Genomic DNA, 16,221 nt, shown 5'->3' with positions numbered 1-16,221 from the left:
ATGAATTCGGGAGCTTTCAGTCTTCTGGGCACACAGTTTAATTTCTTTCAGTCTTCATCTCCAGTGGCTTTCAGCTTACACATCCATTACTGTGCAAGGAAAGAAACCTCAGCCATCCTCAGCTCGTCTGTATGCAGCCTGGTATTCATTTCAAACGCGTGCTTACTGTAGTCGGCACCGAATGGGCACTGCCTGTCCCCAGGAGATGCAGCAGCCACAGGGACGGGCTGTGTCCTGCTGCCCTGTACGGGGTGCACAGTCACTTTCTTCTCTGGAGGTCACTACGTTGCTCATTGCTGTACAGTCACAGCAGAGCTGTCCTGCCTAGAAGTACCAATACTCCCTAAAACCCAGGGCAGTTGTCATTCTTACAGCCTTTGCACCGTCACCTCTAGATCGGTTCTTTCAGTGACACTGTACGGCGAGACATCCCCGACAGCACTGCCTGACCTGCTTTGCAGACAAAGCTAGACAGCAAGCAGTCTTTGTCCTACCACCTGGGGGCTTCGAGCTGCATCCTCAGTATCCCAGCTGACTCTCATTAATGCCGTGTTATTTAGCTCCACAGTTTCCAGACAGCTTTTTGCATCTGCTTACTGAAGACCACTGTAGCCCACATTACACTGCCAGAAAAGGGGTTGTACTCAAAAGGGCCATCACAGTGAAAAGCAGAAAACACGTTCTTAAACTGAGAGATCGATCATAATTTTATTCAACTGCTCTGTTCGAAGGCAGAGCGTATCCTGATATTTCAAAATGGCTGAAAAAATGTCGAAACGTTCACAAACCCAGACGAATTCACCCAGAATGAAAGAACGGAAACTGCAGCTCTTCATGTCATAAGCAGAATATTCTGAAGAGCAGCAGACATTTATGGTAGATGAAATAACAGACTCCAATAGAAGTTGGTTTAAACCTCTGGTTTGTGGATGATGGCGTAAATATTCATGAAGCATTCAGTGAATTGTACAATGTACCATGGACATCAGCAGCACTAATTGTGTCAGTAATTAAAGGTGTTTTATTGCACCTACATCAAAGAAACTTCACTGGTGCCAATCATGCTGCGATAGGATGCTGCTACTCACAGAAAATTCAGCAACAACACTACTACGAGAAGCATCACAAATTTTTATATTCATCATCATTGGTGCACATTAAAGCTGTCAAGCCCAATACTATTAAAATCAGTAAAGCTCTAAAAGATGCTCTTGAAATTTCCATGCTGCCACATCCATTTGAAAATCACCTAAATTGGATATTGCATTTCAGAACATAAAATAGGCCTGAAATCCTTCAAGCACATTACTAGATACTCGGGTTCTCTGTCCAGCACGTAAGACCATCCATGGGGAAACATTACCTCACATGTACTCAGACGTGTCATTTACTTTGAGCTAAACAACCGGACGGGAAAACCATCCTCCAGGAGCTAGCTTAATGATATCAGTGTCTAAATTCACAAGGAAGAGAAATGCTTCTGTCCTAGTTTTGAACAGGGTAGAGTTAATTTCCGCTATAGTGGCTGGTATGGCGCTGTGGTTTGGATTTAGGAGGAAAATAATGCTGATAACGCAGCAGCGTTTCAGCTGCTGCAGAGCAGTGCTTACACCAAGCCAAGGACTTTCCAGCCCCTCACACCGCCCTGCCAGGGAGGGGACAGGACCGGGACAGGTGGCCCAACCTGCACAGAGGGATGTTCCATGCCACGTGGTGTCATGCTCAGAAATAAAACCGAGCAGAGTTGGCTGGGAAGCTGGTGTTGCTTAAATTGTCTCTCGCTCAACCCATGAGTTTTACTTTTCTCCTCCCCCAGTTCTGCCCATCCTGCTGAGGGGCAGAGCGAGCGAACGGCTGCGTGGTGCTGAGCTGCCTGCCGGGCTAGACCACAGCAGGAAAAACACTAATAGGAGCTTGTGACCCACCAGCTTCTCACAACGCTTTGTAAGTGGAGCTACTTGAAAAATCATTTTTAGAGAGAGTTCTGTTAAGTCCTTTGCATTCTTTCACTCCAGAACAAAACCCACAGAATTGTCCCAGGACCACGACACTTGCAGAATACCGAGCAGAAAAAAACCACAAGCTTACTTGGTGTGTGCAGTTCTGCTTTCAGATGTGATCAACTGATTGCTCAGCTTCGGCTGCTGCAAACAAAGTGGCAGAAAGATCACAGAAGTCAGTTCAGAAATATCTCAGCTCACTCAACCAAAGTGAACAGCCCTTTCTGAAATGGAGTAGCTGATTTGAGTGGCCACCAGGAGCTCAAGAGTGCAGTTTCTGTGTTCTGACGTATTAAAACAGGAGTTCAGTCCACAATAGGATAATCAGCTGGTAGCCACAAAGCATAATCAGCTTTATACACAGGAAAAACATACGCGCATCGTAGAAGCAATTTGAAAAGCCTCAGAAAAGTAATATCTTTAAGGCCTTTCCTAAACGCTAAAGTAACCTTTCATTGCTTGTTTAAATACCGTGAGGAGCTTTGTGCCATCACCGCGCTGGTCCTTGTTTAGCAACAGAGGGTGGACCAGCTCCTACTCGAAATGTGCTACCAGATGAATGCAGTCCCCAGGCCGTCCTCCCGTCTGTGCCCAGGAGGAGAGAGATGAGGAGACCCGTATCTGCAGCAGGTTCTGCAGGCAGAAAGAAATGCATATCTAGAACAGTAAACAATAACAGAAGGAACCAAGATTGGCTTCCAAGGAGGAAACGAGCCCGATTTCTACTGGGAAAATGTTAATATGCAGGCTGCCTAATTGAAATGAAGAGATACCCCCCTGATTTTCTCCATCTAAACAACTGGCATTTTGCCTCAAACACACATTCTTGAAAGCTGCTGACATATTCTCAGAGGCCTATCGATTTGTGCAGTGCAGATGGCATCCAGCGAGCGGGCTTTTCTCCGCACAGCTCCGAGGACACCGGCGCAGCGCAGCCCCACGTCCCCGGGCCGGCTCTCACCGCCCACTGCCTGTGCTCGCCCCTGCCAGGGGCACGTCCCCACGGCCAGGCGCAGCACGGGGCCAGCAGCCCCTCGGCAGCACAGCTCTGCCCGGCCTGACTGCAGCTTCAGGTTAACACAGAAATCAGGGGAAGATTGATCTGAAGTGACCCAACTGCCGCTTACTCCGCTAAACGCTCCGTTCCGCTCTGGCAGAACGATTAATGCGTTTTCGTTAGGCACTTTCATTCTAAATGGGGGGAAACAATTTTCACTTGGTATTGAATTAACCCCCTACCTACCTCTTCTGAGCAGCGTACATGGGCAAAGGCAAACAGCTGCGGTACAGAGGCTTTGCCTTCTGGTCCCAAGCAATCTCAGAACGCGTGAGGACGAGGGAGGAGCTGGAGGTGCTTGCAGCCCCCGGTGCCAGCAGCAGCAGACAGCTCTTGCCAGCACAGGAATCTGAGCAACATGAAACCTGAGCACTTTGTGGAAATGGTAGAAAAATCTTCACCGGTTGCTAAGTTTTATCATCCAGATATACCATTCTGAAAGTTTGGTTTTGACTTCAGCATTGCATTGCATTTCTTGGGCTCTGTTGCCTCCCAGAAGCGGAGGCCTTTTCCCCCCTCCTCCTGTAGGCTTCCAAAGGAGCACAGGCTCCCGGGTGCCTGCATCACCTCTGACTTCAGAACCCAGATGATCTCGTGCCTGGAGGAAGTCTCATCTCTAGTGACCTGCAGCAGAGCTCTGAAAAATGGCAGAGGTATTTTGGCAACAACCAAAGACACTCAGGTCTGATCGCCAAAGTCCGGGAGTACCAGGCAGTGCCCTGAGGCTCAGGAACAGCTGGTTCCTTGCAGCGGGACACAACAGGCCCAGGCCTTACCACGACATGAGCAGCGTGGCTGCAGCTTTCGCCATTCTCTGTGTCCCCAGCCTGCACGCTGATGCGTCAGATCTGTGAGCTACAATTTGCAAGACTAGCATCCTATGAGCTGGCTATCTTGGCAGCACAAACTGTAACTGCAATAATACCATTTTGTTCATCTGCAAATCCTGTAGCAGGAAACACGCACCCAGCACCGTGACTGGGTTGTTTCAAATTCAGCACAAAGCAACCACGTAGTTACCAAAGCCTGCAACGCAGCAGGAGCTGAGCTGCAGCAGCTGACCACCTTAACCGCCCGCTACCTTAGTGGTGCTCCACGAAAGGCACCCAGTGGCTTGGGAAGGAGACTTGTTCCAATCCTACACACCTTCAGGGCACGCTTGGACTGTAGACTCCTGTCCAAGAGGTGCTTTAAGGCAGGTAAAACAGTCCTAAATGTCACATGAAAACCCTGTGGAGAACACGGCTCATACTCCGTGCTGCAAGGGGAGTGATGGCATGCCGAAGACGGACCCTGCTGTGGACCACACACACAGACGGTGTTCTGCACCATACAGAAAAATGCAGGCTCTGGTCTCTTGATTTTTTTTTTTTTTTTTTTTTGAAGAGACATTCATCACTATGGCAGGTTTCCACCTGATAACACAAGGGGTGCGTTTTTTTCTCTGCACCAGATCCTGACATTCTAAAAGAGGAGCAAGCACCAAGCAGAGCACGGGGAGGCGAGAACGGAGCCAGCCCACGCCCCAGCGGGTGCTGCCTCTGCCGCCCATCCACCACGTCCCTTGCCCATCGGTACGGAGTTCAGCTAACCCACTGTTCTGCGCTGCTGTTTTTAAACTCTGTAGACAAGCCTGGAAGCATGCTGCCAAGAGATCAGGCTCCACGGGCTTTGAGGCAGGATCAGAGCCTCACCCTGCGCAGAGTTTTGTTTCCAAACCTCCATCATAAGGAAGCTCCATAAAAGTCACAGAACGCATGAGGCCAAGAGCAGCATTTGACCATCTGCAGTTCTTCTGCAGTTATGATCATTTTCTGACGAAGATGCCTCCCCTCTCGCCGGATGGATCCCCATGAAGCCTCCTTCCCCCGCCACCCAAGGGGCGGCCCTGCCCCTCGGCAGCAGCAGCGATGCCGCTGGAGACGTGCTGCATGCAGGCAGCCGCGAGCGCGCTGCATCTCGCACAGACAGGAGATCGGAGCTGGGGAAGCGTTACCTTGCCAGCACGGTGGCGTTTGTATTAAACTGCCCAAAAAGACAACACCTGGCTTGCTCCCCCCCAGCTCCTCAGTGCCGACTTGTCACAGCCACATGAGGGGTTCATGAGCACAGCCAGAGCCCACGGATGCTCTGATCTGTGCAGAGGAGCCAGAAACCATGCCACCCTTTGCATACTGCAGAATAAACCAAACACCTTATGCCCTGCTTCTAAGGGATCAGGCACAGATCACAGGGAAGAAACTAAAAGTGAAAAAACCTATACACCCCAACAACCACCTGAGCTCACTTGTGTTCCTGTGCACATGCTAGTAGTTTAAAAAAAAGACTAATTGATATTGTTAACTGCTGGCTTTTTTTTTTTTTTTCTGGCTGCTGCTTCTGAATACAGTTCAGAAGAGGCGCAGACTGCTGACAATAGTGAACCAAGTAGCAGAAAAGCTCCAGTGACAGCTTAACGAAGCCCAGGATCCCCTGGCCCACAGGGACTGCAGAAGGACAGCTATGATGCGGCTACGTCAAGCTGTGAGCGTCAGAGGACGTAACCAGGGAATTCACTGATTGCTGTTTCTCATAATGCAAGAATAAGGAGGCATGAAATGAAGTGACAAGCAAGAAGTTAAACTAACAGATGGCGATCCTTTTAACACCAAACACAGCTAAACCGCACAGAAGCGATAGGATAGATTTGTGGAAATAACGGGCAAAGGCTAACACAACGCAGAGAGAAGCTCCCGCCCCGGAGCCCCGGCAGGCAGGGAGGCCCCAGCGCTGGCAGGTGGCACGCGGCGCCGCACCCTGCCCTCGCCCTGCTCCAGCCACCTCTGGGACACGCGCCCGCAGCACGCCGGCTGCGCGGGGCTCCGGCTGCCCCCTGCCCGCAGGCAGAAGCCCTGCCGGGGCCTGCCCTGCCCGGGCCTGCCCTGCTCAGCCTTCACACCCGCACACAGCAGGGCCTGCAGCAGCAGCGGGGCGCCTGCAGTTGTGAGAGCTGTGCCACGAGCCCAAGGTCCGGAGCGGAGCAGCAAGGTTTTAAAAATCAGCCTTTGGCCCCCCTCTGGCAGCAGACAGGGGCCGTGGCTTACTCCTGTCCGAGTGGGCAGGGGCTGGAGACAAGGCCGCGCGGGCAGGAAGCCATCCCAGAGCCACCGAGGGGCAGGACAGGTCACGAGAGCAGATGGACTACTTTGATTTGTGTAGACGTATTACGATTAATACTTTGTGTTCACTTAACAGGCGTAAAAAGCCACTGACTATTCGTTTCCTACGGAGATGAAACGAAAATCGTTTTCCTCTTTGTTAGACAGAGCGGGTGCTGACACGGCTGCTGGGATTTAGCAACATCCCCAGCTTCCATATGCCCGTGCATGAAAAGACATTTTCTGCCTCTGTGCCAGCCCTGCTAATTGAAAACATTTACAGAAAGTTTACACCAAACCTGTTTTCCACTGGAAAATGTTACTGTATTAAAAGCTCTTAAATAACCAATTGACAACATTTCATTAAATACTGTCAGAAGTGTCAAAACAAGGCATTTTAATATTAGTTTTCCATTGCCAAGCTTGTTATTATTTTTAATACAAGGCAGATTCATCACAGAAAGACACTTTGATTGATCTTAGATTTCCAAACTTTCACGTGAATTCAACAGTTAAATTTAATGCCAAAATACATGATTTCTGATCCCATTTGAGACCCTTTTCAGAAAGGCGTATGAGCTAGAAGTAACCAGGACCAGGACTTTTAGGAACTCCTTCCCCATCGTGCTGCTGGGTCCCACCTGCCCCACGTGGCAGATCCCTGCCCCGTGAGGAGCCTGAACTGTTTATAGACCTCCCATCAACCATTTTGTAGCACCAGAGGCATGAAGGCAGGGATTATTCTAATTTTTAAAACAAATATGGACCTGTAAGAGGTCCATCAGATTTTGAACAGACATAAAACAAAGAATGAGAACAAAACCCATGTTGCCAGCAGCCGTTGTGATCCTGCTCCGTGCAGTACGCAGGTGGAACCATTCTGGCTGCAGAGCCCATGCAGCCTTAATTCAAGCTTATTCCCTAATGAAGATTAACAGCCTCCTGCAGCTCTGCATTAAAGAGGGGGGTGGAGGGGTATAACAAAGTCTTACTTTAAGAATGACCTCAAGAATTGCTTTCCTAACCTGGCCTAAATTAAATAAGTCTTTTTCAAGAGACTGCTTGCACAAATTAAAAGACCATTTGAAATATAAACCTTCCTTTCCACATCACAAAAGCAAGGCAAAAAGAAATCACATTCTGTTCTTTCCCAGTAATTGCACAAGGGCTCGATATTAACCTGGTCAATGAAACTCAATCAGTTGATCATCACAGGTAACACCGAACAGAGCAGGTAGTTCTTTCTTGGGAACACTTCCCTGCAAGTGAAACAAAGGAGCATTTACCCGATATTCGCTCCTTGCTCACGCATTTCGAGCTCACTCTGAAATTGCATGCTTAATGGGATTTTGAACGATCACCTGCTACTGCTGGAAGTAACCCCCAGCTCACGGGCTCGCTTTTACAGAGCCTGCTCTTACAGGCTAAGCTGCGATCACTGGTCATTAGGAAGGGATTTTATGGAAGGAAAATGGGAAAGCGAAGACAGAAGAATTACTATTTAATTCATGATCTTCTGGGCCCTCGGTCAGTGATATTAAGAAGAAAAATCTTCCAATAAAGAAAAAAAAAGTAATAATTTCAAAGTGATGGGAATTCTTCCTAAAAGAAAAAAAAAAAAAAGGAGTTCATTACAGTCTAAAGCAGCAACAAGTACAGAAGAAACATAAGATGAAATAGCAAGAAAAAAAAAAAAAAAAAGAAGTCCTGCTCCAAATTGCAGAATTTTCCCCTGGCTCCGGAGATGAAAGCCCACGAATTACAGCCTAATCTACCGGGAGGCAGCTGCCAGCACTGCCCTGCCCTCCTGCAGAGCGGGGCTCACCCGCAGCCAACTCTGCCTGGAAGAAGGGGAGCAGAGAGCGGCAGCGCCAGGGCGGCACCGAGGTGCTGCTCCAAGCAAGAGCGCACCAGAGAAAATCCCCTAATTGTTGATCCGGCATCAGCGGGATCATCCTGTTACTTGTCCCTGAGCCTGCTTGTCCCCCGTTAACTGACACCCTGCGTTTGTCTCTGCGGGCAGCCAAGAGAAAGGGGACGGGACCTGTGCTCGCTGCCACCCCCCCAGCGCAGCCCCAGCCGCGGGCAGCCTCTCACCAGCGGGCACAGCCGAGCAGACAGAGCCCGCTGCCGGGCCCAAGGACACCCGATCCCATCGTACAGCCGAGGAACTGAGCTCCAAGCTGCTGGTTTTCCCCAGGTTCTTGACTCCTCTCACTGCTCGCAGCCAGCGGGCAGGAGAGCCGCAGCCGGGCCCGGTGACCCGTCGGGACGTGCTGCGCAGCACCGGAGGGCCGGGGAGGACAACGGCAGTGCCACTTGGCTCAGGCCATGCAGCAATAGGGCTAGAGGTGAAAACACGATTCAGAAGCCATCGATTGCTTCTAATACAGTCAACAACGATGCCAACGCAAGCACTTCTCATTAGCTCCAGACTGTAGGGTCTCACAACTAAGTGAGGCTCTCAGGCACTGGGTGTCCTTGCAGGAAAAGGCTTGAAATGCGAGCTGGACACATCCCACGGACACACGAGTTCAGAGTCCCCAGTACTACCACCGTACCCAGAACAGGTGGGAAGGAGGCACGGCTCGTGGTGCTTGAGCACAGTGCCTGGCCAGGAGCCCCACAGCACTGCTTGGGCAGGGAACACCAAGGAGAAGGGGGCCCCTGATCCTCCCCACGCTGCAGGGAGGCACAGCCCTGTCCTCCAACAGCAGGAGGAAATTTTATCCTGATCACAGAGTGTAGCAGCAGACAGCTAACCCCGAAGCTTTCTCTGAGCCCAAGGAAGGCATCCACTCGCTAAGGGAACAGCTGCATTTTCCTTCTTCTCACTAGCAGTACAAAACACCAACAATTTCTAATGTATTTAGATGGAGTGCCATACAAAAAAAAAAAAATCACTGTAAAAGATTTATCATCATCAATTTGTTTCTAGAATAAGCTATTTCGGCCACTTGTAACATTAGTTGAGCCTAGCTTTCTTTTAGGATGCAATTCACCACCAACTGTACAGCTTAGAGACTCGCTCCCAGGCAGATAATTATGGCTGCAGGTTTCAGATTTACGGTTCTGCCAGCTGTGTGTTAGAGACCGTGCTGGGACACAGCAAAAGGCAAAGCTTTCTTTGTTCACCTTTGGTTTATCTGCAGTTCCAGTAAAACTGAGATCCAAACAACAGAGCAAACATGTTATTTTGGTGACATCTAAAAAAAGAGCATTTGAAATCATCCAGCAAATCCTGCAGCCTCCTCCAGCTAACAAAGGCAGTAGGCAACAAGCGGTTGGGGATCAACTCAATAAAGTCAGAGAAGTGTGCTGTCCACGCTCCTGATCTCTGGAGTGGAAAAAAGCCATGGACAAGTGCACTTCATTGCCATCAAACCAGGACTTAGCCCTCTCTCCCAGCAGCTAACGTCATCGGGCCTGAGTCTCATCTCGTTAGGCAGGGAGCGCTCCTTCTTCTACCAACATGACTGGAATTGGAAGTTCTCAATCCTTTTTTTTTTTCCTCCAGACAAAAGAAAGTCCAGATAGTGACTGCTGGCCCTGGCAGTCGGTGCAGCAGAGCCTAGTGCCCACCCACCCCCACGCAGGGGGACGGACTGCAAGCCCCGTGCCCCGGCAGAGCACCGCACCTGGATCCTTAACCAGAAAGGGGCAGAGCAACAGAAGCTGCATCCGCTGATGTGAGAGCGGTAGGTAGAGCCACTGAGCCTCATGTAAATACATTATTGATTTTTTTCCTCCTCCAGATGGTGCAATTCAGAAAAAAAAATTGTTTTTAAATTATGCCTTGCAGAAACACCAAGAAGTGCAGCTAATAACAAGCATATTTCAGGTGAACACCGACCTCCTTTTCTCTCCCCATCAAGTGCAAGCATCCAGAGTACTGCAAGCACTTTCTGTAAATTACCTGCAGCCCGTGGACTTGAGCAGAAGGCACTCTAATTGCAACTACAGCACGGCAACCTCTTACCTAGCGCTCAGTTGTGTTTCCAGCGGTATTCAAAGATGGCTACAGAAAACAACTCAGGTTAGTTGCACAGTTCAGTGTTACTCTTGCCTTTCCTTTTAAAGTAAAATAAAGTGTACCCAGGAAAAAATCATTTGACTATGAGCCGGCATGCTTGTGCCTTAAGCATGCTCAGAGAGGCTTCAGCAAACAGCGCGGGCAGAAGCCAGAAGCCACGAGCTGGCTCTTGCTGCCTGCCTTGGGCCAGGCGTCCCCGCACGTCGCAGCCTGCGGCACCATCCCCACCACCACCACGCAGACGGCTTCTTGGTAAGGCACTAATTAGGAGCTGGGGCTCGTTACCAGAGGCTGCTTTAAAATCAGCAGGTGGAAGACCTGGCAGGGCTGCGTGGAGCTGCTGCTGCTGCAGTCTGGGGAGGAACAGGGAAGCGTGGTCCCCTCTGGAACTTTAAATGGGAAGAAAAGGATTTGAGTCAACGCTTCCCTGTTGTTAGAAGCTGAAGCACCTCTGTCCTTTCCCCACCATAAAGGATGGGAAGATTTCAACTCCTGCAGCAGGAGCTGGAACGTGATTTTCCATAGCAAAGCAAAGGCGAGAGTGAAAATGCACAAGTTTCCCCCCCAGAAGCCCATTGCTCACTTGTAAATTAACATCAGACCAACAAACGTAACTACTAACACTGTTTTGCTACCAAAAGCCGCTTGTTAGACCCTTTACTCCCTGAGGACGTTAAGGTGCATTGTCATGGATTTTGTGCTTGTTCTGGTTTTAATTTCTACGCACCAAGTAAAAGTCTTCATTTCTGGAAAAACATCCGTTGGCCAAAGCACAAGACTGCTATGCAAACTGCTGCCATTCCGACAGAAAACAGGAGCTCAAGCCCTCTGATGTTATCGTTACAGCTGATATTTTCTGAGACCAGTCAGCAGGTGATGCAGCAACCCTCAGCACCCCGACAAGCCTCAGGAAGTTGCGGGCACGCAGAAGCAGCAGGGCCCAGGGAGGGGGAAAATAAATGAAAGAAGAATGTCGGTTTAGAGTAGACGGGTTCACTGAGTTCGGCTGGAAGGAACTTACAGCGTGCAGCAGGCCCAGCCTGATGACCACTTGGCCGCTTCCAGGTTTAACCAACAGCTAAAGCATATTAACGGCATTATCCAAGCGCCTCTTCCTCTTCACTGAGGGCGTTGCGAAGACCTGGGGACCCGAGGCCCCCAGCGGGTCCTTCCCATCCAGGCTCTCCCATGACCTTCATGGAGGAGGCCACTGCAGGTAGAAAAGGTTTAAGCTTTTTCCCAAAAAATTTTGCTTCTGAGAAACCAGGAACATGCGCACTGCCTTTTTCCCCACCTCAAACTCCGTACCAGACCTATTAATAAAGCGATGGACTTTGTAGATACCGGGATCTGGTACGCAAATGTAACCCCCCTCCTAGCAACACACAGGGCTGATCTTAGAGAAAACTAAATGGATTCCCCATGCGCTCAGGAATATTTCTCAGCTAGCCCCAGGATTGTCTACCTATAAAAATTGCATCCTTGTAATTCCAGCTCCTCTCAGAAAACCTGACCAGCTATTCCTGCATCCTGCAGCTCAGTAAGAGCAGGCTGCCCCGACTGAGGAAGGACGAACTGATTTCAAAGCCCCAGGCGCACAACAGCCCCCCGGGAGCTGCACCATGCCCCACAAGCCCGCACAGCTCCGGGCTCACCTGGGGAGCAAGGCTGCAGCTGCGACTCCAACGCCTGCTTCGCATCTTGTAGGGAATGACAGAAGCTAATGGGCAACCTCGAAAAAATAAAATAAAATTTAAGACTTCACTTCCTGGCTCTTTTCCCAGTACTTTAAAAAACTGCTGTAAAGTAGGTCAGCATACGGCGTGGAATTTCCCAGCTATTTGCACCTCCTAACATAAAGGTGAACACCAGAGGGGAAGGACTTGTACTGCGAGTGAAAAACAGGCTCAGGGACATCTTAAAATACGAAAGGTGGCTTTTGGCTGGTGGTCTGCTCAGGAAGCCCGCTCCTGGAGCGGCCGAACACAGCCGGGATGTCACGGGCACAGACCCTGATGGCTGCAGAAAGTCACGGAGATCGGATACATGCAGATTTTGGATATAACTACTGGCTCCTATGTGCTCATGTATTTTAAAAATAATACACCTGACAAGATTGATTGAGGAAAAAATCATCGGTTTCTCATGTTAAAAGTCAGACTGCATGACTTGATGTTACGTGAGCTCCGTCAGGTAGATCAAGGGGAGCATTTATCTGTGAGAGCTCCGCATCTACCCTAACTCAAGCATAAACACCCTGGAAGCTTCTGCGCTGATCTTACAAGCACGAGGAAAGCAGCGGCCACGAGGAGCTAGCACGGCCACGAGGGGCACCAAGCAGAGCCCGCTGCAGGGGAGCAGCGGAACAGGCCCTGACCAGAGCTGACCCTGAACCAAGGCATCAGAGTGAAACCATTCTCCCAAGACTTATCATGAAGGATAAAGTTCTTGTGCTTGCTGACATAAATCTAAACATGTGTGGCAATAGAAAACACATCAGCCTCTGTAGGAAGCAGCTTTGGGGGATCAGAGTTCAAGCTGATCATACAAACGACTCCAGGGATGCCCGTGTTGCACCACCCCACCCCTACGTTTGCACTCCTTGTGCAGAGCCCCGCAGCCCAGCACCCTGTTTCGGACCTTCTCTGGCACAGAGGCGGACGCAGGCAGCAGAGGACGGCTCCGGCTCCCTCGCCGCGGGGAGGCTGCTGCAGGCGCCAGCAGGCAGCGGGGAAGGGATGCTGCAGGCAGGAAGCGGCACCAGCAGGGGAACCGGCAGCACAGCTTCCAGGAGATCTCCCTCGTGTCCAAAGCCTGCAGTTTCAGTACTAGCCTTTATATCACATTCAAACACACTTGCATTTTTTATCCTTCTTTGGATTTAGAAGCAAAGAAAAGTATTGAGAATCTAGATGTTGCATCACATTCCCCAAACGTTAATTTCCCTCCTGTTTCTATTTTTACTTCCCTCTCTCTAAAGAGATGTTAGGTTCCTGGCAGAAGTAATTGCCAAGAAGTGATTTATTCACCCGACAGGAAGAAGACGAGAGGTGAGATGTTCGCTCCTGCCCCAGAGCAAGCGTCCCCACGGACTGAGCCTGGCCACCCTTAGCAGCGGGACGGGGAGCGCCCGGCTCTGCCCCCTCCACCCCGTCGCCCCACGGCTGCTCCGGCACCACCAGCGATGTGCTGGGGCACCAGGAGCGAGTTTTGGGGCACGTCTGCTCAGAAGGACGACGGCGACACGGCGAGCAAACCCCAGCCACCAAACACTGGCTCTCGGGCCTGATCCCACGCCTGGCTGCTGCCAGCCCCACAGCGCAGGGGCTGGGTGCTCGGAAGCCCCCCGGGAGCAGGGCCTGGTGCAGGGACCTGCTGGCGACAGCCTGAGCCCCCCACCCGGGCACGAGCCTGCTTTCCTCTCCTTATACAGGGAGAGAAGCTGGTGGCCAGGTTGTTTATACAATAACAACAACAGACGTACTTGATCAGGTCAGAGACTAAAGAAAAATTTGGATAACTAAATAAAACCCATGATTGTATACATACACACACACACGCGTATGTAAAGGTTGTCAGCAATTTGCTGTTGTGCTTCTGAATCCAATCGCAGTACTCTCTCCTGGAGGCTCAGGCTCAGCTGCTGTAACAGAAAGAGCTCGTCTGTATTTAAACACAATTTCCTGCCTGGTAGAACACTTCTCATCACGCTGGGTTATTATTAATTACTGCCTTTGCTTTATATTTCCTCATAGTAAAGGGCAACTTGTGGGTCTCCGCAATACCTGCAGAGAAAAGCAGTTACAGCCTCGTCGTTGGCAGGTAGCAGAGATTTTATGGGGCTTTCCGAACAATATACATTCTGCTTACTTGTTAATGAGATTTATTCTAGTACTTTGTTTTATTGTAGCACACCAACTCAGAAGCTTCACAGCCATTACACGACAGCTTCTCTGACCAGTTTTTAGTATTTAAAATCTTTTTTTTCCTGAGGTGTTACAAAGGGAAAAGCTGAACACGGAGAAGGAAAGTAAAGCTTGCTTATAAACGTCACGCAGAATCTCGATTTAAGTCAGCCCGATTTCAAGCAGCAGTTACGCTATTCAGGTCAAGCTGCAGAGCACTGCCATCCCCTCCAGCACAGAAACCCGAGAGCCAGAGGCTCCTACCTGAGGCCGGCACCCAGGGGCAGGCAGAGCGCCACAGCAGGAGGACGAAGCAAACTCCAAGCCCCTGCAGCAGCACCCAGCTGCCAAGAGAGGCTCAGGCCCCAGCGGAGATGCAGCCACCTGTTTCCCAGCAGCCGACTGAGTATTAAATAAAATCCTGGCGACGCCCCCCAGGTGTCTCCATCGCAGCCACCAGCGGAAGCCTGCGCTCCCACAGCACCGAGTGCTTTCCTGGTGCGCTGAGGACCAGGTGGCATCCCTGCCCCGCGGCACAAGGAGTGTCCCTTCTCGTCTGACGCTGCCTCTGGACAAGTGTTTTGGTGGGCAATTTCTCATCCCATCTACCTGCGATAGATGAACAGCTTTTCCTTCTCACACCAGCTGCAGGAGCTACAACCACACAAATACACACAGTTGTTTTTTAAATGAGATTCATTACAGTTTGATCGATTTTCTGTGCATAAATATTTGCAGAAGCTCTTTATCTTCTTCCTAAGAGTTGCATCTTTCCCCCCGAGTGCTCAGGAAGCTGGCCGCTTTTCATATTAACCATGAAGAAAGTGCTGTAGGCTTAAAAAATACAAAGCAACAAAGCGTAGCAATGCGAGCAGCGTTAGGAGCACAGCAGCGCCCCTGACAAGGGCTCACTGCAGGCACTCCGCTCGCTAGCAGGAGGGAGGAAAGGGTTTCCCAGGACCGGCACACGGCACGGCCCCGCTCGGCCCAAAGCTGGGCCAGAACCTGCCTGCGCCAGGGCTCGGGCTCGCAGCAGGCGCCGGGCTTCAGGGCTGCGGCCCTGTCGCTGCAGGCAGGCAGCGCTCCTGCAAGGCTGCCGTGCCCGAGGGCAGAATCAGGGAAGAAGCAGGCCTTTTCCCCCGGCTGGGGAAGGCAGCAGAGCTGCTGTCGGAGCATCACGGCGCGGCGGTTCACGCCTTAGGCTCAGCGGGGCAGGAGGCTCGCTGCCCGCCTGCTGCCGCCCCTCCGCCTGCCGCACTCCTCCGGCAGGCAGCAGAGCGGGCCCAGCACCGGGCAGACGATCCAGCACGGCTCCGTGCCTCCCTGGGAAGGCTTTTCCCCCGTGATGGACGAGGATAGCAGGGAGCTGACTGCCTGCTATAGAGTGAATAATGCCAGCCTTGACTCTGGCCGTGGCACGAGCCGTAGGCTGGGTGTCGTGCCGTGAAACCTGCCGTGCCACAACACCGAAACGTGGGTGTCTGGCTGCTCGTGGCCGTGCTGCTGCCCTAGTGAACGTGAACGTACCCAAACCTGCCCAAATTTACAAGGCACCCGCTCGTGAGGGACCAGGCTGGAGCCCACGGCGCCAGGCAGCAGCGTGGCTGCTAGCAGCTCCTGGACGGGGCCTGGGGAAGCAGGGGGAGAAGCTGGGGACGGTGCTCTGGGCTGTCCTCGCTGACCTTCATCCCAGAAAATGTCCAGCGCATAAATGCTGGTCCTGTGGGGCCATTCCACAATCATCCCTTTGTCGGTATCCTCCCACCAAGTCGTCGAGGATACCACGAGCCCAAATAAAGAAACGCAACATTATACACGGATATAGATCAGGAAGAGTGTTCGTGCAGCTTTTAGGAAGAAATAACAACATTAAAAAACCTTTTCTATAAAAGTACATTTTGTTCAACATCCTGTTTTTGTAAGACTACACCATAATAGAACTGAGTCATCTCATGGCATTATACCACGATTTGATCTAATTTTCCTAATATTTCCCCCCCATCTGTTCCATCATTACAGGACAAATTGTCACCCTGCGAGTGAAGGACAGAGAGAAATGCCATAGCTAGAGATTATTATAATTTATACT

At 50.9% G+C, this 16,221-nt stretch overlaps 1 long non-coding RNA gene across 21 annotated transcripts in view; it reads right to left on the bottom strand.

Moving 5' to 3' along the window:
• Positions 1-16,221, bottom strand: part of LOC106032731 (uncharacterized) — a 96,418-nt gene extending 80,197 nt beyond the window's left edge. For 9 of the 21 annotated variants that reach the window (XR_010824916.1, XR_010824926.1, XR_010824931.1 and 6 more), the window contains exons 1-3: positions 3,244-7,239; positions 2,472-2,633; positions 2,089-2,144 (exon numbers count right to left, since the gene is read on the bottom strand). This is a non-coding gene — a long non-coding RNA (uncharacterized lncRNA). Of the gene's footprint in view, positions 1-2,088; positions 2,145-2,471; positions 2,634-3,243; positions 7,242-13,776; positions 13,871-14,396 lie in introns of those variants that run through there. The other 12 variants (XR_010824919.1, XR_010824924.1, XR_010824917.1 and 9 more) reach the window with 4 other exon arrangements.

This window comes from Anser cygnoides, chromosome 14 (assembly GCF_040182565.1).
Source record: "Anser cygnoides isolate HZ-2024a breed goose chromosome 14, Taihu_goose_T2T_genome, whole genome shotgun sequence".
Taxonomy (NCBI): Eukaryota; Metazoa; Chordata; class Aves; order Anseriformes; family Anatidae; genus Anser; species Anser cygnoides.
Note: the sequence above shows the minus strand (reverse complement) of the source record. Positions and strands in the feature narration are given on the sequence as shown.